Below are 23,717 nucleotides of genomic sequence, written 5' to 3'. Positions count from 1 at the left end.
TGCACCTCTATATGTTCTTGTGTCAAACTATAAGTTTTTATATTCCAAAAATGACCTTATGTACAATAGTTAAAGTGTAATTTATATTCTGGATTACATAATTCGAAAGTATTTTTCTAGATTCGTGATTAGCTTACATATTATATAATCTGAAAGCATTTTTCTAGATTCATTATTAGCTTATGGATTACATAATCCGAAATACCATTTTTTAAAAAATATTTCCAGATTACATAATCTGAACGCTATTTCTGGATCCAAAATTAAATTCTAGATTATGTAATCTGGAATATATTTTTTTAAATTGCTTTCGAATTTTTTAAATCCAAAAAGAACATTTAAAAATATTTTCTGAATTATGTAATCCGAAATATTTTTTTAAAAAATAAGAAAAAATGAAAGACACTAGAAATCATTGCAAGAAAAGAGTGGAGATCTTTGGATGGGGTAAAATGAAAGAAGAAAGAAGGTGAAAAAGGTGTCTGATATTTTAAAAGTTAATTTATTTTTTTACTAAAAAGAAAAAAAGGTGTTTTCAAATTAAATATGGAGTGCTGCAAGAATGTATGAAGTTACAGGAAGAAACAGCCTTTTGATAATCTATTGCACTTACTCATGTGTACAAAGAGTTGCCTTCTTCCACACTACTTTGATGAGTATGAGAAAATGATAATGATAATGAAAATCCATGTGGAATACTCGGTACTTTAACGGGCAGTAACTATGTGCTCTAATGAATACTGGGTACTTTTGATGGTGTTCTTAACATTACAAAACCCATTTTCCAATTTCTCAAGATAGTTTATTTTTTTTCTTCTTTTAGATTTGATGGGATTGGAACCAATATCAATCACTATTCATATATTTTCCTTAAAATTAAAAAAGTATAAATATATTTATTAATCATCAATGTTGAAATCGCTAACTTGTTAGTTGATAACGAAACAGAATGATATATTTAGCAGCATTGAAGCATTGAAATGCCAATAAATTTTGAAAGGAACATGATCAGTCAGGAAGGTAGGTACTTTGCAGAACTAAATAGAAGAGATGGTGGGTGATAGTACATAGTAGAAATTGGGTCACCTTTTCAGCTTTCTCCTCCGTAGCACAAAGAACGATGGCTTGCGGATGTTTTGAATTTGAACCAAGCAACTCTCTATCCCGTCTTAGCAACTGTACAAGTTGACATATTTAATCCACTTTTTTCTAAAGGAAATAATAAACATGGGAGGAACAGAACAGTAAAAGTAGATAACAGTTCCAGTGTTGATGTGATGAAAATGAATTAAATTAAACTATTTTCTGTTTTCTCAAATCTCTATTGGTTATTTTCTACTTCAAAAATGGATTGAATTTGAGCCCTTAGCTACCATGTCGGCTAAATATGTCAAGAATTTCATATGGAAAAGCATCATATGTCAATATGGTATTCCCAGACGATCGTCACTGATTATGGACGATAACTCATAGTTGAATATCCTCAAACCAAAATTGCTAACAAAGTCATTATAAATGAACTCATAAACACATTTAGGAGTGGCCAAGGGAAAGTGGACCAAAGAACTGCTAGAGGTCTTATAGACATACAGATGCGCACCCTTGTCGACAACGCTCGAGACTCCATACAACCTCACTTATGACACTGATGCAATGATTCCAAATGAAATTGGTGAGCCCTCACTAAGAAAATAACTATTCGACTTAAACATGAACAATCAAAGTCTCACCATGAACTTGGATTGACTCAACAAATTCAGAGACAAAACTCATATAAGAGATGAGGCCTACAAGATTGGAGCCTCCAGAAGATACAACTCCAAAGTAAAACCAAGAAAGTTTTACCAAGTATATCTCGTTTGGAGAATGAGGAGCAAAGCAAGGAAGACAAAAGGTAAGTTATTAGCAAACTAGGAAGGACCATTCTGAATCCAGGGCAAAGCGAAAAACAAAGCCTATCGACTCAAGTACCTTTAGGGCGACCCTATCCCAAGAACTTGGAACGCAACACACTTGAAGTTTTATTTCAGTTAACTTATTTAAACTTAGCTTCTAATGATGTTCTACATGCACTTTTTCCTCACTCAACCTCTTTTCCCTAAGGAAAGTTTTTTGCCGAGAAAGTTTTAACAAGACACTTCATAAAATTATTTCAGTAGCCATAAACATTTCAACCAAGGATGTTTCAACGAGGTATAAACCGACAACCAAGGTGACTTCCTTCTCACCAAAGGTCAGGTAATATTAACGCCCTTAAAAAATTGCACGTTTCCCCTAAGAAGCAAGGGGCAACACTTGTCCCAACATCAGATGACGATGGCCGAGATCAATTTTGCGACGACTTAGAGGGTTTGTCCCTCCTCTTATGTTTTTTCTTGTCGGTAGAAGGAGGCAACAGGTCGACAACCGGACCCGTTGAAGGAATGACAACCGCAACCCTCATTTGAAGCCTTGTCACCGGCTTTTCCACATTGTTGCCGAAGTTGTTTTAGGACTTGCTTGAAATCAGGAGCGATGTGAGCCATAACGCCTAGAAAACACAAACATTTGGCAAAGTTAACATAGACCGTAACCAAATAAATCAAGACTATACATACCAGTAAAATCCAACCATTGTCGGGAGAAAGGTAAATGGCGAGGATTTGTCAGGTGGGTAACTTCAATTTTGCCTCATTATAAAAAAAGTGACTACCTAGAGGCTCCACTAGGTCTATAAAAAATCTCCCCTTGAATTTTTATACGAGGACGTATAGGATGCTAGAAGACACGTTTCCTGGTTGGCCAACAAGTGACAACTAATCAATCGGAATCAGTTGGCCAGACACTATAATAATGAAGACAAACTTGGGATGATGGCTTTAGTTTAAACAACTCACACAACAAGCGAAAAACTTGTAGTCAAGCCCATGAATTTGGATGTAATTAGGTAGAAGCAACATTTAAGACCTAGAGGAGACCCATTGTGAACTCATCAAAAGGAAAACGAACATGAAGATCCGTGAAGAGACATGTGTACATATAAAATAACTCGTATACAATTTCTTTTTGACCATGACATGCATTGTCAACTACACTGTACTGCTCCAACAAAATTATGCCCACCTTCGCATCCTTCTTAAGCATCGACACACTAGTTGCCAAATACCCTATCATAGACGACCATCAATACTTAGAAAATTTCTCGGTCAAGCGTATATCTACCCAGTCATAACCCAATGGAAGTAGAAGATCACTCTCGCCTGCTCCACAACCAGATTTGTTGCTCCACCAGGAATATCAACCTAACATGTCTCAGATCCATAAGCAAAACTAACACTCACTATAGAAACAAAAGGCTCATCAAAATCCTCCAATAAGTACCCACCCGAAGAGGTCGACGCATTCGAAGAAGAATACATCACTAACTTGGAAAAAAACAAACTCTCTGTGCAAAGTCACTACTCAGATGAATAGTAAAGCATGGGTGGTCCCAACACAAATCCACCCTTATTTTTAGAATATGGAAAGTAAGGTAACCTAAAAGAAACATCATTTCCAATCATCAAATCTATCCACATCCAATGGACACGACTGTTTTGAACACATATCACAAGGGATGTCGCTTCAAGTCCACAACCAACCCTTAGTAAGAACCTTTCAAACTCTATGAGGAAACCCCTCAAGCTTGGGGAGCTAGGGAGTGAGACCTAGTTGAGACCATCTCAACACACTCCAAGGAACACACAAAGAATTTTTCTTGTAAAAAGGACTCTAGAAAAAGACTTTTTGAGCCTGGGGGACTAGACCAACGACCAAGATAATCTTGATAGCCGAAAAGATTTCATAACGATCTTAGAAATGTTGCAGAACATATCTCTTGAAGCGATACAATAATTGATTAAGAATGAGATTAATCCCTAATTAAAACGTACTTGGTGTGAGACTAAAAGTTAATCATCCATTCATACTAATCCAAGTCCATTGGAGCGGAGGCCCAACATAGCTTATAAATAGGTCAACAACTAATTTTTTAATAACATTTCTCACTCAACTATCCAAGAGGTCACAACACCTTTTACAAATATACACCCCTACTCAATACCGAAGAAGACCATGAACATATAGCGAAGAAGAATATCTTGGAAGGAACATGAACTAATAGGCAAGTAAGGATAAGTTCTCAATTCATAGAAAAGAGCATGGTTAAGCACCTTAAATTAATGGAACTGAAGTTGAACCCACTTGAGGGGTACCCTATGAGTCTTTAGGGGACCCTTGAGTTTTATCTGCTTGAACTGTTCTAAAATAAGTGAATTCCTTCTGGACGTGGACGATGAAGTCTTTGCTTCTTCAATAGGAGGGTTTATGGAGGAGGAAGTTGAGAATGTGATGCTACTTCGAAATAAAGAAGTGGGTGGTGTTGATTTCGCTAATGCTATGTTTGGATTTTGGAAGTTGAGGGTGTGAGAGTGTGGAAGTGTGAAGATTTGAGAAAAAAGTTTATGTTGTTTGGATTGGGGTATGTTAGAGTGGATGTCTGAGGAAAGTTTATTGAAATACATAAGTGATGTGATGGTTATAAGAGTATTTTAAATTATTTTTAATATTATAAATCGTTAGATTACAAATTTATCCTTGTGTATAAAAAATGGATAAATAATTATTAATTTTGTACATATTTTAGTTAATTAAAATAATTTAAAGTTTCATTTATAAAAAAAATAATGTAAATTTTAAAGAAAATAATTAAATATAATGGCAGTGGTTGGTCGTTGCAGACAGCCTAGTGAAGAATCAAATGAAGAAAAAAAATGCTAGGATGGTAACTTTTCCCTTCATCACTCTATAAGGGTTGTACTTTACCCGTGAGAGCAGAGAAATAGAGAGACTAAGAAGCAATCTGGCTCTTCTTTTCATGTTTCTCTCTTTTCCCTTCTTCTTTGTTATTCAAATAACAGAAACAGGGGGAGTTTGGGTTTTTTTTATGCTGCCTAGGAAATACAATGCTAGAACTTTTCAGTAACGTTATTACTTGAAAAACACGAATTTAAATATCGTCGGTCCGAGCAGTCAAACTCTGCCCATCTTTCTCACATCCTTGGGCTGAAAAATTAGTGGGAATTTGATTTTCAATAATTGAATTATGGCCAAATTTTCTTCTTCTAAAAATTAAAAAAAATTAAATGAATTGTTAAAATTTATTTTCTTTGAATTTTTAAATAAATTGTTAAAATTTATTCTAATAATTTTAATTTGGTCTAATGACATGTTTAAAAAATATTTTATAATCATTAAATAATAAAGGATTAAATATAAATATTAAATCTAAAGTTATATTAAAAAAATAATTTTAATTATATATCCATTAAAATTATTTTGATATCATTGTGAAATTTTTGTGTAGTAAAATTAAATTATATTTGAAGTGAATATATAATTAAATTGATTTATTAGCTTAGTTATATAATATATGGAATGATATATATATATATATATATATATATTAAGAAATAATATACAATTAGTTATTGAACAAAATTATTAAGAGTTTTACTCAAAATAACTGTAATTTTAAAGGTTAATTGAGCGTATTTGGATCTAAAATTAATTATATTTGAAATGTTTATTAAAAAAATTATTGTTAGTTAGATCAATATTAAAAAATAAACATTATTTACAAAAGACAATTATCATTTATTAAGAATTAAGAGATTTGGCTGGCTGCGGAAGAAATTGGATAGACTCACTATTTTTATTCGCTGATCCTTTTAAATATGTTCTGTAATTCGCAAGAATTAGGTATAGGACGACACAAGTGATCCTGCTATCTCGCATAATAATTAGGGTGTTTTTCCTCTAAGCTTTCAAAAAAATTTTAAACCCATCAATTTGATAAATCGAATTTCAACCCCATCAATTTTATAAATTGAATTTCAAAAGTTAAATAATTGTTCTAAATTTCAAAAGGTAAAATAGTTGTTCTAAAAATATTATTTTGAAATTTTTATCTTCTAAATATCTATTTCTATAGAAATTTGATAGAGTGCAAAAATAAACATCATAATAAAAAATTCAACATTATCTCTTCCAACTTTTGGTTCTCATCAACAAATGCATTTATATTTTTTTTATTTTTTATGAAATTTAAATTTTCTTATATGGACTGACCCGCATCTCCGCAAGTATCTTTTATGTGGGATGGGTCAATAGATTCAGTCTGCGTTACGTAAGGGGGATGAGCCAATATGGGGTGAGTGAGTTCGCATTGCCACCCCTAAAAGAGATATAAAGATTAAAAAATGGTTAAAAAGATAATAAAAACAACAATGTCAAATGAGATTAAAAATAAAAAATAAATTATTAATGATAATTTTCTTAGTAATGTAGTAATGAATCTCTTGTGACAAGTCAAGAAAATGCACCCAAATTCTATTTTGCTCGTCATAATAATTAGAGTATTGCAAATCATGAATCATGTTCTTTGTAAATGGTTTGCGTAATTTTTTGTGTGTAGATAAACAGTACAAACTTACTTGTTTATATTTTATCAGAAAAGAACTTGTCAAAGTTATTTTTCCTTAAACCAAACAGTGGATCATCTTTCGAACATCAAAAAGTGATTTTATTTCAACAAACTTATACGCAAGTCTACCATGAACTAGCTTAATGTGTCGCTTATATTCTAATTTTGTTACTCTTTGTTGTTTTAGTAACATGGTGTGCATACCAAATTACGTCAAGTATCATAGAAGGTAAATTTTGGTTCAAGACAAAATTTGTTTAACTAAAGAAATGAAGGTGATGTCGAAACCTTTTGTAAACTGAAGATTCAAGCTCGTTGCACGTATGTTTCAAAGTGAATGATTTCTTCAATTTTGTTGTTAGGGTTTTGAAAGGGCTCGGTTGTGTTATTGTCATTGTATTGATAAAATATTTATGATTAAGAAAATTTAAATGATTTGTTGTGAGGAAGCAATTGGTATAACCATTTTCAATTAAAAGTCTTTTGCAATCATTCCGATGGTCTAGATTGTAAGTACAATTTTGGTCATTTCTATTGTATATCAACATGTGTTGGTCTCGAGGATGCTTTGAGATTAATCTCAAGCTTGCATGACCAAACATGTTGCGTCATATCTTAATTCTTTTCCTAGGCTTTTTCCTAGAATGATACTAAGTAAGAGATTATAATTTGATAGCTCACAAAAATCTATTTTGTACAAATTACCTCACATCTTGAGATAAAATTAGTGTTTGATCATCTTTGACTACACACGTCTTTATTAAATAAAGAAGTATATTAACTATCACATAATTAGTTATGTACATTAAAGTATATTTTAGACCTATCCTCCCATTACCTATAATCTTTCTCTTTTGGTTTTTGCCTAATGTCACACTTTTTCCTATGTTTTAGGTTTAATAGTGTAGACTTTTGCCTATCATGTTGCACAAGCACCCCTTTCCAAGTACCATAAGACTTTCTCCCTCCCGTTAAGAACATCAACAACATGAATTATGTCTTTCTCAGGTACCCAAATTGACTTGGAATTTGTTTTTTGTTATTTGTGAAAAGCTTAGACGTATTTTTTGTGGAATGTGCTTGTGAGATGCATGTGATTTATCCCTTTCTTCTTCAAAGCCTAATCCCTTTTTTCATAGGGTTTTCCAAAGAATCCTATTAGTAGATTTAGTCTTTTGTTCCCCTCCTCTCTTAAGTTTATAACTTTTCTTAAAGTCTCATTCTACATGAGTAAGTTATCTACTTTTTAGATTAGTGCTCTTTAGAAAGTCTGTTCTCTAAATCGTATATCCTAGACTAAAGAGAGTCATTTTACTTTTTTCTTTGTGATTAATCTTGAACTAGAAACTTTATATTTTTCTCTCAAGTTGTGAAACTTTGAGTTTAACTTTTTATTTTTTTCAATAAGGATGGTTTTCACAAGAGAGATTTTTTAGTTCAACTTTTTATCTTAGACTAAAGATATTAAGCTACTTTCCCAAAAAAGAAAATTCTCTTTATTTGTAATAAGCTTGAGATAAGAGAGGAGAAAGAAAGAAGTTCATGCTTATATTATAGAATGAACATAAGAAAAATATATCTCTTCTTTAATGTTACCTGATGATATGTTAGATAAGGTTGATTTGATGTGCTCAAAGCTCAACCATGAAGACTACAAAGTTATGCATGTGTGTGTTTTGGTAGATTTTGTTGTATCTTTTTTTACTATGCATTATGATTCAAGACATCTCCAAAAAAACATTTTATACTTGTTATGTTTTTAAATTAGTTAATTTATATTTTTAATCGGTTAAAATTACTTACAATAAAACCTTGTGATTTTAGTAATGTATTTTAACAGGTTGATTTATCGTATCAACCGACTGAAAAATACTAAATCTTTTTAATGATTTAAAAATCAAATACTTTTATCATTGACCTTAATACTTTAATATTAAATGTTTTTGTTTTTTCTAAAATTAGTTATTTTATAGAATCAATTAAATACTTTTAATAGTTTCTTTTATAATTACCAATCCGATTTTAGTTGACATAACTGTTTTCATTAAATGGAAAAGTTGTAAATTGTTTTAGCAATCTTTATTACCTTATAAAAAGGTTTTTTCTGGACATTTTAAAAGTGATGAATTTATTGAGAAAACATATTCCAAACGTTAATCCTTAAGTGGTGTGTCTTGAAAAGCAAAACAGTAGCTATCTAAGGATGTTTGTAATGATTATTCCTAAAAGCTCGGTCACTATAAAGTTGTCACGATTAAGACATTAGAATTAAAAGATTAAGATTTGACCCAATTATTTTGAATTTTAAGTGACATACAAGTTCTAGAGATAAATTAGATGATATAAATATAAACAATTAAGAACCGTGTGTAATTAAAGATCAAATAACATAATTTTAAATTAATAAATAAGATGAATGTGTAATTTAAGATGAATTAAATAACACAAATATAAATAAATAAAAAATATGTTACTAAATATTACATAAGATAATTATAAATTAAGAAACACGGCCGTTGTGTAAAATTAACTAACAAATATAAATAGTACCAATGTGTAACTGAATATTAAATTAAATGATATAAATATAACAGAAATATAATTCAAAATAAATAAATTAATTAATAAAATACAGATAAATTTATTAAGTTTATTGTAAAATTAGTTTAACCTCATTTCTCTCTTACCTTTATGATTGGAGTAATTTTTTTTACTCTCACCTTCTTTTTCACCCATCTATTTATATGCTAAATTTTATTTTATTTTACGTCAGGATTATATTCATTAAATGTAATCTTATCACTTCTTATCTTCTTATATTTTTTATTCTTTCTTAGTTCTTATATTAGAAGGTTCCTTTAAATAATTTTTTTATTATTTATATTTTTTTAATAATTGACTATTTTTTATAATTCATGTTGTAATATTTTTTGTATCATTTTCTTCTTCTTATTTATTTATTTATTTTATTATTATTTTACTTAATCACAATGTTTTCTTAAAAGTTACTTAATTTGTTTTCCAATATTCAAACTTTATCTAGATAAAATACAATATATTTTTAAAATATAAATTTAATCATAGGAGTTAAAGCATAAGGTTTTCTAACTCTTATTTTTGAAGTGAGGTTTAAATAAATTTTAAAATTAGAGATGTTACACCCCTCTTTAGCAAATAAGATTAAAGAAGTCACTTTTGACTATCCCTACTGTACCGTCCCATATCAGGGTGTTGACTAAGTCAAGGTCAAAGTCAACAACTGGAAAGCCAAAGTCAACTCAAGGTGTCGCCCAGGTGTAGAGACGCCAAGAGGAAGCGTCGCCAAGGCAGGACAAGGCGTCGCCAAGGCAAGGCGTCGCCCGGGTGGAGGCGTCGCCCAACCAGGGCGTAGCCAGATCAAACAGTGTAAAAGCAAGGCAACCACGGTGTGGTTCCCCGATACCCATGGGTAGGAAAGACCATGGAGGGAGCGACGCCGTGGGAAAGCCTCAGGTCCCGATATCTCGGGAAAGTGATAAAGAGAAAGAAAAGGTGGCTTCAAGGCCATAGTGATAGTACCAGTGAAGGGCAGCCTGACTCGCGAAGTACCCCTGCCGCCCCAGAGACGCCTTCGGCACAGATACGACCCAAGAGGAAGGTCACGCCCAGGATAACCGGGTGCAGGGTGTGAGAGGAAGGCAGATACGCTCTCAGAGTAAGTGGCTAGATACTTGGGGGCATGAGTTGGCACCCAAAAAGCCACCCCTAGCGCAGTAGCACTCCCAAGCAGGAGGACCCACACGTAGAAACGTCCCCAGATGGGGTCATGGCGTCGTGAGGCCCTCCACGTGTACGACAGCCATGCCGGAATAGAAACACCCTCTACTCAGGTGCCAGGTAATTAAAGATATTCAATACAGTTTCCCTTTCGAGCATTCAGGTACTATTATGGCTCCCAAGCGTTTCAACGTCTTAAATGCGCTACGTTTCGTAATTAAGCGCTTTAATGAGTGCGTTACGTTTGAGATTAAAGGCGCTTTAAATGCTGGGGACAGTTTAAATAGCGCTGAGAATGTCGGAAAAAGGGTTGGGACCTTTGGCAAATTGAGGAGAAACTCTTTGGTTGCTTGCCCGTGCTTTAAGGTTACGTACAAGTGACTGGAGAATATTTTTGCCTGAAGGAGACAACACACACACATATACACATTTCTTTTACCACCTTCAGAGTGCCACACGCGGTGCTCAGATACGTGGGTGGACAGTTTTTTGGTGTTTCTTGCTGGCTGACTTGAGCGTCGGAGTGCACACGGCCGCTAGGACGCCTCTTTGTCCTCTTTTTTGCAGGAATCCACGGGCAACCAGCGGGAAGGAGTCCCCAGCTGACTGTTGAGGTCGTGCACGAAGACGTCCCGGTCAACCGGACGGAACACCTACTTAATATGACTTTTATACTAAGAACTACAAATATTATTTACCACCAATTTTAGCTAGAGATAAACAAGGGTGAAACATAAGAATTAACTATTGCAAAGAGAATATGTAGTAAAGACTTTCTTAGGAGTGTGTTACTTCACAAAGTTAAAAGTATGACAATGTTTTTCTCTCCCATTAATACGAACACCAAGACACAAAATGTTAAGCCATAAATAACTAGATGCAAATCTACATGTTTGCCAACAAGTCATCTAAGATTTTGATGATAACAAATGATATGAAATTTTCTTATATCTAACAAGTTTGTCAAGTATGAATCAATTTAAGTTACTTCAACTAAAAAATAAACATAGTTTACTATTTTCTTAAACATCTTATGAAAAAATATTAGACGATCAAAGACTATACAACTTGCAAAAGAAGAGTTATAAGACTTATGAAGAAGCGATAAACCCATTAAAATTTAGATAACAATGATCTCGGTAGATGAATCCAATGGAACATTGGACGTTTGAGAAAATTGTTTACACATTTGAAATAAAAATCTAACATACTGAAAAGAAGATCTTAAAACATATATCGCCTACTCCGTGAGCTATGTATGCTTATTTTAGTGTGATTAGTATGATGAACATAGTTGTTCAAATAAAGTGTCATTTTCCACAACAAAATGAGTATTATAGTGAAGTGGCAACCTCAAGTCAATCATCAATGCAAAAAAAAAAAAAAATTGACACCAAGAACAATGCATAATCAATGGATCACAACTTATATATTAGTGATGCCTGATCCTGCCTGTTGACCAGGACGCAAGAACCTTGCCTCGTCAGATCTGGATCGACTCTGCGCCGTGTTAGCTTCTGTCCTTCGCTCTGATTCACCTCAAGAACTTGCAAAAAAGCAGAACGGTGCCGCTGCGGCCGATCACACTCCGACGCCCAAGTCAGCGACTGAATCACCAAATACTAAGAGAAAAATCAAGAACTCTCTGGAACCGTGCAAGATTCTCTCTCAGCGTACTCTAGTTCTCGCAAGCATAAAAGAAGTAATCTAAAACGCGCGTACCTTAGAAGTTCGTTAGAATCTCTTATATACCTGTGCACTTTCTCTCTCCTGACAGTTACACATCTGGACACGTGGCTCGCATCCAGCTGTACACGTGTTACCATCTGGAGCATCCTTGACTTGGGCGCCACTTCTTACTCTTCAGGCTTTTGGCTAAGTTACTTATGCATGAAACAACTCAGCGCATAGCTGCCTTGGAGCGTGATCTCTTCTGTGTGGCGAGCACGGGTGCCTTCATACACACCTACCTTGTGGTCTCGCCGGCCACCTTCATGATCTACTTCACTTGCTTCACCGTGCATGTTTAGATAAATTGTTCCCCGACCTCAACCTCTGGCTAGCTAGGAAATGACTATCTGATGGCTTCATCCTCTGCTTCGAAAACCTGTAACAAGCTTCACTGATCCTTCGGCGATGTCCTTCTTTCGGCGATCTCTAATCACTTGGTCTCAAACCCGGTGACCGCCGGTTTGGGTTTGCTAGAGATCGGAGCACGCCAATCTTAAGGACTGGCGACTACACGAGCCCCCCGACTTCCCTCCCTTCTGCCAGCCATGAGCCCTGCTTAACATGCCTGCTGCCACGTCATCACTTCCGACTACCCGGGCGGTACACAAGCCCCCCAGTCTTAAGCGAAGACTTGTCCAGCGAAAAGACTAAGTGGTCACTTCACTACCGATCTACGTGGCGCTGGCGCAGAATTCCAAACGTTCGTACCTTCTGCTTTTCTGACGCTCCACCAAACACCTTTCCAATCGCGCGACACGTGGCTTCATCAACGGTTATCTTTAGTTGTCGTTTGGGCTTCCAAAATCGTTTGAAAAACCCTTAAACCCTTCTCATTTTTACTGTTTCATCATCTTTCTGCCTTCGAAACGCTCTGAGTCTTCTCTGCAAACCCACGACGCTCTTCGACTCCCTCAATCCCCAACTCCCTTCAATCGCTTATCTGATCATCGAAAGGTACCTCTCTTACTTCCTCTGTTGATATTTGCTGCATTTTAACCGATTCGCATCATCCATTAACTGTCTGGTGCATACGCTGTGGGTTGTTTCTTCCTCTCCTCCCTTTTCGTAACTTAGGGCTTCGTCTTCCATCACAACGAACTTTCGTTCGTTCGTTTTTCATCCTTCGTTCACAATCGAGTCGACCTCTGCAACCTTCGCTCATTTTGCCCTTCCTTTTTCCTTTGCAGTTCCCGCGATGGCTCGTTCAAAGATCACCGCGAATCCTCCTCCTTCGTCACAAAACCCTCCATCCCAAGCGCAAAACCTACCGCGAGCATCTGGTGCTCCCTCTTCCCTGGCCGAGAGGCCTGCAACCTCTCGTCCCGACCTTGCTCAGGCAACTCCACCAGTCGCCGGAGGAGCCTCCATTCCCACTCCAGACTTCAAGAAACTCTACCCATGGGCCACCCCGACTTTGCTGAAGGAGACTTCTTCAGTAAACTTTGCGCTGGCGGTGCTAAGGTTGAAGAAAGGGGACCAACCCAATCTTTCGTTCCACAAGGAGCACGACGACAAGCTGGTGGTGCTGCCTTGCCCCCCCGACGTGCCAATCTGCGCGGATGACAAGGGGAACAACGACGAGCTGTTTTGCTTCCTTTATACCACTCTCTTCAAGAAGGTGAAACTCAGACTTCCCTTCACCCGTTTTGAACGGGAACTATTGACCGAGCTCAACATCACCGCCGCCCAGCTCCATCCCAACAGCTGGGCATTTCTGCGGGCGTTCCAAATTATGTGCGCGCATTTGGGACTACCCGCCTCGGTAGATGTCTTCCTTTTCCTGTTTGAGGCCAAGAATCCTGGAGATCGCCTTTGGGTGAGCCTAAACGGAATTGCTGGGAGGTCGATCCTCTCTATCTTCCAACAATCTTACAAAGATTGGAAGGGAAAATTCGTCCAAGTGCGCCAAGATGATCGAGACTCTTCGCTGCTCGACGGCTTTCCTTTGTACTGGGTGAACAAGGGAAATAAGGACTCCAAGGAAAGCTTCAGAAGGCCAAGAAGCCCCAACAACATGGGCGAGTTGGACAAGGACCTATGCCTCTTCTGGAAAAGCGTGGCAGCCGCTAACATCACCTTTCCCACCTCTTCAATAATCTCCTTCGAGTTCTTCGAGGACCAACTCGAGGCTCACATAGGTTAGTACTTACCTCAACATTTAGGTTTTTGCCCTGTGCTGCATCTCTGTTATCTATTATTAGGCGTCCTGTTTGTTGCGCATTAGACTTGGTTTTTATTTCCTGCGCCATTTGTCTGTCTCATTTGCACACGTACTCACACATTTCACCCTTGCCTTTGCGCTTACTTGTATATTTTTGCATTATGCAGATCTCATGCTGGGCAAAGGCAAGTTAGCTGAATTGAGGGCGCTCGCCTGAACCCACGGATTGGCGTCGGGTTCCCAAACTGTGCCTAACTCAGTGGTGGAGATCCCCGCTGCTCAGGGCAGATCGCCCCCTCAAGGCCCAGCTCCTCCAGAAGCATTGCCCGCTCCTCAACGAAAGAAACTCATCTTGAGGAAGCCAAAGAGGAAAACTCCTCAGGAGGTCCAAGAAGATGAAGAAGAGGACGATGAGGCGACTGAGGATGGCCTTATTACCAAAAGGAGGAGGGCGGCACCTTCTTCACCACCTGCTCCACCTGCTCCACCTGCTCCACCTGCTCTACCAGCATCAACACCAACACCAACACCACCTTCTCCACCTGCTCCAACACCGCCAGTCCAAGCAGTACCCTTGGCGGCTGCACTTCCTGCGGTTGAGGCCAACGAGCCCAACTTCATGGAGAACCCTCCGAGCGCCTCCACGCCATTCGTATCCGCTGGAGAGGGTCCTCCTTCTACTGCCTCAATCGCCGAAGCTGCGCCAGGTGGGGATGAAGGCGCTCATAACTCGCCAATAATCATTACCGAGTCCCCCACGTCACCACCACGCCAAGAAGCCCAACCTCAACAACCAATTCAAGAGGGTGGTGGCGAGAATCAGCACCAGGCTCCTCCAGCACCTCCACCAACAGCGGCTGCAAGCCTTCCCCTCGCGGTCAGAGGAATCTGGGGGCCCTTCACGGCTAAACTTAAAATGATGGCAGAGGATCTCCCTTCCATCATAACAAAATCCGTGGAGAGCTCCACCAAAAAACTTCAGGATGATATCTCCATACTCGCAGAGGAGAATCGCCTGATAAGAATCGAGGCGGAGAAGTTATCTTGCAACCTCATGATGGCAGAGATCAACCACTCAAGGGTGGAGGATGCCATGAGCGCCGAGCTGCGGGTCGCAAGCAAGGAGACTTCCGATCTACGCCAGAAACTGCACCTCCTTGCTCAAGAGAAGATCGAGCTGGAGAGTAAACTGGTTCCCTACCGTCTCAAGGTGGCTGACCTGGAGGCATCAATCAAAGCAGATGCAGCCAAGGTAGAGAATCTTGAGAAAAGGTCGGTTGATCGGGAAGTACTCTTAGGAAAAGTTGAAAAAGAGAGGGATGACGCCGTGGCTGAGCTCGCCAAAGCCAAAGAGGAGAATGCAAAGATCGCTGCCGAGCTGGCCCAGGCGCGGGAGGAAAACAAGAAGGTTGTTGAAGACCTCGTTCAAGCTCGTGAGAAAACTGAAGAACTGAAGAAACGAGCTAACGAGCTAGAACAGCAAACCGAGGGGCTCAAAAAGCAAAACGAAGAGCTCGAACTGAGCTCCACCCAAGTCCTCGCCGCTGGATTTGACGCCGCCATGGAGCAAGTCGCCTGCCAATACCCTGATCTCGACCTCTCCATGGGTCACTAAACAATGAAGTGGTGGATGGGAAGATCGTGCCTTCTGAAGATTAGTCATCTCCCTCCACTGCTTATTCCCTGATACCTTTTTCACAATCCTTACTTGTAATATTTTTCCTCTATTCTTATGTACTTGAACTGATACCACTTTTATCATGAATTTTCTGCTTCTTCACTTGATCTCTCTGTTTGCTTTGCTTCTTTTTGTAAAATCGCTTAAACGAACTTAACTTAGCGATTCTGCGGGCGTAACCGCTTACTTACTGCTTCGAACTCGATCAAGCTATCAACTTTCGAACGATAGCATTTTAATAACTTGTGAACTTTAAGGTAATGAACTTCAGCGCGAAACCACTTACTAAACAACGAGTTTCAACCCAACTGATAGTTTAAGACATAGTTCACCTGATCTGCTCCATCAAAAATGGGTCCTTACTCTTGTCGTCGCCTGAATCTCTTCTAATCGCCAAAGGGTCCCGGCGATGTAAGCCCCCTTTTGCCTTCGCAACTTGGCTATAGTTCCCTCATCTGGGGGTAGAGGCGTCTTTCGGATCCTTCTCTACCTCCCTGAGCTACAGAACAATAAGCCGGACAGCTAGGCGTTCTCTTCGAACTTGTCTTAGCCATCCTTCAAACTTCTTCCACCCTCTACACCGTACCTGAACTCGTTCGAGACGAGAAGGATTTTATCTTGCCTGAACTCGCTCGACGGCGAGAAGGTCTTTAACTCGCCTGAACTCGCTCGACGGCGAGAAGGTCTTTAACTCGCCTGAACTCGCTCGACGACGAGAAGGTCTTTAACTCGTGCCTCTACATTGCCCCAGGGGCTACATCTTCTCTCCCCTGGAAGCACTGAGGACTTTTTACTGGTGCCTCTACATTGCCCTAGAGGCTACATCTTCTCTCCCCTGGAGGCACTGAGGACTTTTTACTGGTGCCTCTACATTGCCCCAGAGGCTACATCTTCTCTCCCATGGAGGCACTGAGGACTTTTTTTCCTTCTCGCCTGCACTCGCTCGACGGCGAGGAGGTCTTTATCTCTTTCTCGCCTCAAGACGCGCGAGGGCGTTGAGGTCTTTAAACGCTGCTAGTGCCTCCGATCGCCGAAAGACGATGAGGACTTTCAACTCAACGGATGCCGCCAATCGCCGAAAAGCGATGGGGACTTTTAACTTTAACTGATGCTGCCAATCGTCGAAAAGCGATGGGGACTTAAAACTTTTTAGAAAGCATGCAACATAACTTCAAACTCGCCTTAAATCACATTCGAGTGACAAGGTCTTTTTTCAAAACTTTCGTAACAACAACAAGCATGCAATCTAAAACACTTTAAACTTCGAAAACTCTTCTTTATTGGGTGGCCTCATCAAAAACCCTCCTTAGGGAAAAAAGAGTGCCCCCTTCAAACTGTTTTAACAGAAAGCTTGCAAACTCTTCGTGTTTGTTTTTACTTACAAAGCTTTTAACTGTAATATAACTTGAGGTGCGTGGCATTCCAAGTGCGAGGAATCGCCCCTCCTTCTAATGTTTCTAAGCGGTAGGCGCCGTTCCCGAGCGCCTCGGTTATTCTGAACGGTCCCGTCCACTTGCAAACTCTTCGTGTTTGTTTTTACTTACAAAGCTTTTAACTGTAATATAACTTGAGGTGCGTGGCATTCCAAGTGCGAGGAATCGCCCCTCCTTCTAATGTTTCTAAGCGGTAGGCGCCGTTCCCGAGCGCCTCGGTTATTCTGAACGGTCCCGTCCACTTGGGCGACAACTTGTTCTCCATCTCGTACTGGTGGGCCTTCCTCATCACCAGGTCGCCTTCTTTAAACTGCCTTGGCATTACCTTCGAGTTATACCTTCGTTCAATCCTTCTTTTCACTGCTTCAGCCTTTACTCTCGCCTCCTCCCTGACCTCATCCAGCAAATCCAGATTCAGCCTTCTTTCCTCGTTCGAGTCTTCCGCTACAAAATTCTGGAATCTCGGCGAGCTCTCCTGGATTTCCACTGGAATCATTGCGTCGCATCCATAGACCAGGCTGAACGGGGTCTCATGGGTTCCTGACTGCTCGGTGGTGTGGTACGCCCAAACTATACGGGGTACCTCCTCAGCCCACGATCCCTTGGCTTTCTCCAGCCTTCTCTTCAAACCCCTCAGCAATACCCGGTTGGCTGACTCTACTTGGCCATTTGTCTGAGGGTGCTCGACGAATGCAAATACTTGTTGAATTCCCACCCCCTCGCACAGCTTCTTCAACAGGTGACTTGCAAACTGAGTCCCGTTATCTGACACCAGGCGCTTAGGCACACCAAACCAGCACACGATATTCTTCCACACAAACCTCTCGATCTTGTGTGCGGTGATCTGAGCCACTGGTTCTACTTCAATCCACTTGGTGAAATATTCGATTGCCACCACCAAGTACTTCATCTGCCTGATCGCCAATGGAAAAGGTCCCAGAATGTCGATCCCCCATGTATGAAACGGCCAAGGGCTGTAAATCGACTTCAACTCCTCGGGAGGCGCTTTGTGCCAATCGGCGTGCTGCTGGCATTGCTTGCAACACTGTGCGTACTTCTTGCAGTCCTCCCTCATTGTTGGCCAGTAGTAACCTGCACGGAGGGTTCTTGCGGCCAGAGCTCGACCCCCGACGTGACTTCCGCAAATCCCTTCATGGAGCTCGGCCATGATTCTTGTACATTTCTCTCCGTGCACACATTCCAGGAGTGGGTGTGTGAACCCAAACCTATACAACTCGCCATCAATCATCGTGAACTTGCTGCAGTTCTTCTTTATCTTTCTGGCCTCCGTCGGATCCAGTGGGAGAAGGCCATCTGCCAGACATCGCTTGTACTGTGTTACCCAAGTGTCTGGCTCATGGGTAGCGTAGACCTGTGCCACGTTCACCTTCTCCCCCCGACATGCTCTTATTCTCGGCGATCTCAAGGTCTCCTGAGTTAAAGACTTGTGACTCCTCGCCGCTCTCTCCGTCGACTTACTTATCTGAAGAACCAGGTGATCTGCCACAAATGCTCTAGGCGTCTTCAGAGTTTCTTGGATCACCGTCCTCTGCCTACTCCCCTTGCCTGAACTGGCGAGCTTAGCTAGCAAGTCAGCTCGGGCATTCTACTCTCTGGGCACATGGACCACTTCGAAGGAGACAAAGGAACTCTTCAACTCCCGTACATACTCCAGGTAAGCCGCCATTTGTGGATCCTTGGCCTGGAACTCGCTTGTTACTTGTCCCGTGGCCAAGAGTCACTCTTGGCCATCAGCACCCTGGCCCCCATCTCCTTGGCCAGCAAGATTCCGGCGATCAGCGCCTCATACTCTGCTTGATTGTTGCTGGCTTTGAAGGCAAACCTCAGGGACTGCTCAATCAGCACGCCGTTGGGCCCTTCCAAGATGACTCCAGCACCGCTACCCTGCTGGTTCGACGATCCGTCCACCGAGAGCACCCAACGGAAATCATCCCCCTCAACTCGCGTTGCTTCTGACGAGAGCTCGACCACGAAATCAGCGAAAATCTGCCCCTTGATCGGACCTCGGGGCTCATACTTGATATCGAACTCCGACAGCTCCACCGCCCACTTCACCATCCTCCCAGCTACGTCGGGCTTCTTCAGAACCTTCTGGATGGGCAAGTCGGTCATCATTAGTATTGTATAACTGTGGAAATAGTGGCGCAACCTTCTCGCCGAAAATACCACTGCCAGTGCAGCTTTCTCCAAGGCCTGATATCTCACTTCCGGGCCCTGCAGCACCTTGCTGACGAAATAAATAGGCTTCTGAGCCTGACCGTGGTCTTGGGCGAGCACCGCACTCACCGCCCTCTCAGTCACAGCAAAGTACAACCTGAGAGGGGTCCCCACCAACGGTTTGCACAAAACCGGCGGGCTCGCTAGGTACTCTTTAAGCTTGACGAAGGCCTCTTCACACTCCTTCGTCCAAGCAAACTTGTTGTTCCGTCTTAAACACTGGAAATACGGATGACCCTTCTCTCCGCTAGCTGACACGAAACGAGACAGGGCGGCCATCCGACCTGTAAGTTGCTGCACTTCCTTCACGGTAGCCGGGCTCCTCATCGCCAGGATGGCAGCACACTTATCAGGATTGGCTTCTATTCCTCTTTCAGTCAAGAGGAATCCCAAGAATTTTCCCTCCTCCACGCCAAAAATGCACTTCTCGGGGTTCAGCTTCAACCTGAACTTAGCGATTGTGGTGAACAACTCCTCCAAGTCCGCAACGTGCTTGCTCTTCTCCGGCGAGGTCACGACCATGTCATCTACATACGCTTGCACATTCCTTCCCAGCATAGGTGCAAGTACCCTATCCATCAACCTTTGGTACGTGGCCCCCGCGTTCTTCAGCCCAAAGGGCATCACCTTGTAGCAGTAGCACGATCTCTCGGTCATGAAGGCGGTCTTCTCTTCATCCATGGGATGCATCTTTATCTGGTTGTACCCCGAGAAGGCGTCCAGGAAACTCAACAACTTACACCCTACAGCACTGTCGACCAGGGCGTCTATGCTTGGCAAAGGGTACGAATCCTTTGGGCAAGCCTAGTTCAGATCAGTGAAATCGACGCACTTGCGCCACTTCTCATTGCTTTTCTTCACCAGCACGACATTGGCCAGCCACTCAGGGTACTGGACTTCCCTGATATGGCCTGCAGCGAGGAGCTTCTGTGTTTCATCCCTGATCGCCTGCCTTCTCTCCTCGTTGAACTTCCTTCTTCTCTGTCGTACTGGCCTGACCTGGTTGTCCATTGCTAGATGGTGGCACAAGAAGTCGGGGTCGATTCCCGGTATGTCTGAAGCAGACCATGCGAAAGCATCCAGATGCCGCTCTATCACCTTGGCAATTTGGTCTTGGAGCTCAGCCTCCAAGGATCTTCCCAACTTGAAGACCTTTCCCCCGATCTCCCTTTCGAGCCATTCCTCGACGGGTTTGGGTTTAGCTTCCCTAGCGATCACCGCCCTGGCGATTCCCAGCTCCCTCGCTTCCTCTGGGCGGTTCCTCGCCTCTTCTTCTCGCTCGGCGTTCTCTCCCTCAGCCTCAGCATCCATCATGGCGACGTCACCCCCGACGGCCACCTCCATCGCTGCACCGACAACTCGCCATTTTGTTGGCTTGGGCCTCACATCGGGTGGCGGCGTCGTTGTGATGTAACTTACTGACCTCTTGTTTTTCAGGCTATTCTCATAGCATTTCTTCGCTTCCTTCTGGTCAGATTTGATGGTGATCACCACCCCTTCCATCGATGGCAACTTCACCTTCATGTGCCTGGTTGAAGGCACAACTCCTATTCTGTTGAGTGTTGGTCTTCCCAACAAAATGTTATATGCTGAGGGAGCATTCATGACGAGGTACTTGATTTTCTCCGTCCTCGAGCCCGCCTCATCCGTGAAGGTAGTTCTTAACTCTATATACCCCCTGACCTCCACCTGATCGCCAGCGAAACCATACAAGCACCCTCCATAGGGCCTCAGCTGGTCAAGGGGCAACTGTAACTGCGTGAAAGTCGGCCAGAACATCACATCTGCCGAGCTTCCTTGGTCCACCAGAACCCTGTGGACCTTCCTTCCCGCCGTAACAAGCGAGATGACTATTGGATCGTTGTCATGAGGCACAACGTCCCTGAGATCTTCCCTTGTGAACGTGATGTCCACGTCTGGCGAGTGGTCCTCGAACATGTCCATCGTCATCACAGACCTCGCATACTTCTTCCTCTGTGACGCGGTGCATCCACCACCCGAGAAACCTCCTGCAATGGTGTGGATCTCTCCGTGAGTGGGCATTTCGTGCTGCTGAGCCTCACCACCTGCTGGCTGGGAGCTCGACGCTCCCCCTGCCCTCCTGTCCAGCAAGTAATCATTTACGAACCCGCTCTTGACCAGGTCGTCGAGCTGGTATCCTAATGCCAAACATGTCATGAGGCACAACGCTCCCCCTGGTGGAATTCGCACCAGGCGTCTGGCTTTGGTCCCAACACCTTGTCGCCCACCTTCTCGGGCGCCTTGAGCCTGGCTGCTATGTTGGGGATGGCGATCAGGTCCGCCAGCCCCATGACAAACTTATGCTTCGGCGGGCGATTGTACTCCCTGGGGCGCCCTGGGCCCCTGGCCTTGTTTTTCCTTGGATCATAAGGATGGCGGGTCCTTTGATCCCTCTTGGCCGCCGCTGTCTCCAGCACCCTCTGTGGCTGGATCCTGGTATGGGCACGTAGCCTAGCCGGGGCCACGCTCCCTCTCTTCTCGGCGACCTCACTTTCATCGGCGATGTGGGCCACCGCGAGTCGCCTAACCTCTGCAAACGTGGCGGGGTGAGCCCTGATCAACGCCTCGCAGAAAGGTCCCGGCAGCGCGCCCTTCTTGAAGGCGTAGACCAACATCTCTTCGTCCTTGGCCGGCGAGCGGACCATCTGCGCCCCAAAACGGTTCAAGTAGTCCCTGAGGGACTCTCCCTGGTATTGCCTTATGTCGAACAGATCATAAGACACCCTTGGCGGCTCCTTGTTCACTATGTACTGCTCGACGAAAAGCTTCGAAAACTGTTGGAAATTGGTTATGTGACCTGTAAGCAGGCTCACAAACCATTCCAGTGCTGTCCCCTGGAGTGTGCTCACAAACATCTTGCAATACACAGCATCCGAGCCTCCTGAGAGCATCATCTGCGTGTGGAACGTGGTGAGATGTGCTTCAGGATCCTCCACGCCGGTGAAAGTAGCCTTCACGGGTACCACGCTCGCAGGGATAGGCGTGTCCGTGATCGCCTGAGCAAATGGCATGGGGAAAACACGAGGTGGCGACGACGGCGCGACCTCTTCAGAGACTGGGCGCCCTCTCTGCTCCTGAAGAGCTTGGCACAACTCCTCAGTCACTTTGCTGAGCTCTTCATTCCTGGCCTGAGAGGCGACCAGGTCCTCATGCATCCTTGCCTGCTCTATGCGCGAGGCTTCCACATTCGCCTGCAGCGCACGCATAATCTCCACCATCTGAGCCATAGTCATGGCGCCTTCAGCAGCAACTAGCGCAACTGGACTTGAACGGTTGTTTCTCATCTTTCTCATGAAACTTGACAGATCACAATGAGCGACGAACAAAACCTCCCTCAGCAACGATCGATCCAGCAATCAATCGGTCAGAACTTCGCAAACTCCAAAGAACTTCAAGAACACAACCTCAACAACAAAATCTTCGCAGAAACTCGCAACCTCACCATAGACCACCGCTTCTCCACCAAAACCTCTGATTTACCGGTCGAAAATCCGAACGAACGTCGAAACTTCGATTCCACCGATTAAAACTCGCGCAAACAACGAAAAACCTCTCCTGACCGAACAAGAACCTCAAACGAACGGTGGAAAGCGCGAATTTACCGAACAAAGCTTGAATGAACGGCGGAAAATGGTTGCACCAGCACGCAACCACACAGAAATTGCAGAAACTCCAAGAACTCACGCTGTGGATGGGAACAAGTTTTACACGGCCCCACGGTGGGCGCCTGATGATCCTGCCTGTTGACCAGGACGCAAGAACCTTGCCTCGTCAGATCTGGATCGACTCTACGCCGTGTTAGCTTCTGTCCTTCGCTCTAATTCACCTCAAGAACCTGCAAAAAAGCAGAATGGTGCCGCTGCGGCCGATCACGCTCCGACGCCCATGTCAGCGACTGAATCACCAAATACTAAGAGAAAACTCAAGAACTCTCTGGAACCGTGCAAGATTCTCTCTCAGCGTACTCTAGTTCTCGCAAGCGTAAAAGAAGTAATCTAAAACGCGCGTACCTTAGAAGTTCGTTAGAATCTCTTATATACCTGTGCACTTTCTCTCTCCTGACAGTTACACATCTGGACACGTGGCTCGCATCCAGCTGTACACGTGTCACCATCTGGAGCATCCTTGACTTGGGCGCCACTTCTTACTCTTCAGGCTTTTGGCTAAGTTACTTATGCATGAAAAAACTCAGCGCAT

General features: G+C 42.4%; 1 pseudogene; it reads right to left on the bottom strand.

Moving 5' to 3' along the window:
• LOC150023241 (polyadenylate-binding protein 3-like) overlaps positions 1 to 23,717 on the bottom strand; it is a 42,579-nt pseudogene that overhangs the window by 3,005 nt on the left and 15,857 nt on the right.

The sequence above is a fragment of the Phaseolus vulgaris genome, chromosome 11 (assembly GCF_051622355.1).
Source record: "Phaseolus vulgaris cultivar YP4 chromosome 11, ASM5162235v1, whole genome shotgun sequence".
NCBI classification, from domain to species: domain Eukaryota; kingdom Viridiplantae; phylum Streptophyta; class Magnoliopsida; order Fabales; family Fabaceae; genus Phaseolus; species Phaseolus vulgaris.
The sequence above is the reverse complement of the archived record's forward strand: the minus strand, read 5'-3'. Positions and strand labels throughout refer to the sequence as shown.